The sequence below is a fragment of the Papilio polytes genome, unplaced genomic scaffold (assembly GCF_000836215.1).
Source record: "Papilio polytes unplaced genomic scaffold, Ppol_1.0 DF824492.1, whole genome shotgun sequence".
Taxonomy (NCBI): Eukaryota; Metazoa; Arthropoda; class Insecta; order Lepidoptera; family Papilionidae; genus Papilio; species Papilio polytes.
Genome location: NW_013524712.1, coordinates 185,555 through 187,327, shown reverse-complemented (window position 1 = coordinate 187,327; position 1,773 = coordinate 185,555). Strand labels below are relative to the sequence as shown.

At 29.0% G+C, this 1,773-nt stretch overlaps 1 protein-coding gene across 1 annotated transcript in view; it reads right to left on the bottom strand.

Moving 5' to 3' along the window:
• LOC106106960 (lachesin-like) overlaps positions 1 to 1,001 on the bottom strand; it is a 96,574-nt gene extending 95,573 nt beyond the window's left edge. The window contains exon 1 of the mRNA XM_013287658.1: positions 951 to 1,001. The gene's annotated coding sequence lies outside the window, so the exon portion shown is untranslated. The remainder of the gene's footprint in view (positions 1 to 950) is intronic.
• Positions 1,002 to 1,773: the final 772 nt, after the last annotated feature.

Genomic DNA, 1,773 nt, shown 5'->3' with positions numbered 1-1,773 from the left:
TACGTAGGGGAAAGTATGTATTGTGTTGAAGATATGCTAGAGAAGAGAATTCAGATATTATGATAGAGATGTAAGAGTACATTCTGTACACTACGTAAGGGAAAGTATGTATTGTGTTGAAGATATGCTAGAGAAGGGAATTCAGATATTCTGATAGAGATGTAAGAGTACATTCTGTACACTACGTAGGGGAAAATATGTATTGTGTTGAAGATATGCTAGAGAAGGGAATTCAGATATTCTGATAGAGATGTAAGAGTACATACTGTACACTACGTAGGGGTAAGTATGTATTGTGTTTCAGAAATGCTAGAGAAGAGAATTCAGATATACTGATAGAGTACATACTGCGCACTATATTAGCGAAGTTAAAGTTTTTATGACAATTTTCAATTGATTCTATACAAGGAAAAAGACGTCTACAAACTTTCATACTCTATTTAAATTTTTAAGGGATGTTATTCGTAAAATCCTCTCTCAGTGCTTGCTTCGTAGTAACAGAAATATGTGTGCACAATATTATACTTCTAGCCTAGATTTTAACGTAGTATTTTTAGCTCTGAATTTTATTAATGTAAACTGTTATTCTTACTTAACAATTATGTTTATTTATATTTAGTGACAAATAATGTAGATATATTTGTATTTTTGTATGTATTCGATTTACGTAAAAACTATTGGGCCGATTTCAAAAATTCTTTCACCATTATAAAGGTAATTTATCTGTGAATAACATAAGCTACATTTTTTATTGTTTTTTTAATTTCACGCGAGTTAAATCATATAAAATATAGAAACATTAAATGAATTTGTTGATTATTAAGTATTTAAGATTGTCTTTTGTTAAATTTCATATGAAAATGAATCTTCTAAAGTAATTATTAGTGAATAAATGTAAAAAAAAGCCATTTTAAAAAGAGAATTATATCTAGTAAAGGTATATCACTGACCTAAATCGGGGGGTCGTCGCTTTCACTTCAATTATTTCACTTGAAATGTATATATTTTTATACAAAAGACATTATTTTAAACACACTTTTAAGTATATTTTATAATCACTATTAATAATTAAAAATCTAATTTTAATATTCACTTAATCACTTTTATTATTATATTTTGGTTAATAAATTTTCACACAATTTTTTTTTGTTAATTAACAAATTTCACTTTTACGTCTGTTCTATTGGACAGCTATAGCTATGTGGATTTTACATTACTCCCAGATTCGATAACCGATTTTACCATTCACTAATCACAACATGAATATACTTCGATATTTTCATATAACCTTTGTAATATGAATAATATAAAATTATTAAGGAATCATTGAATTACACGGAAGGGACGCACGACCGATCTGCGCAGGGTCGGCGCGGGCACTGGAACTAGGGTCGTAGTGGAAGTGGGATGGGAAAAGGGTGTTTTATAGCTAAATGAACTGGGTTTTGTTTCGTGCTACTTTTTCTATGCCACGAAAGGTTTTATTTAATATTAATTTAGAATACTTTTAATAGATTTATGATATCAATATATTAAGAAGTAAATGTTGCTCGCGACTTCGTTTGCTTCGAATCAAAATTTTGAACAGTCTGTGTTCTTCCAGTTATCTATAACTAAGACTTTCATCGACTTATAGAAGCGTATAGAATGTTCTAGAACGGATTAATAAATGTCTTAACGTAATAAATACCATCCTTTTTTTGTACTAATTTAAATAACCTCTAAATGACCTTTTCGATCTCTAGTTCCAATTATTGTGAAAGAAATTGCTCC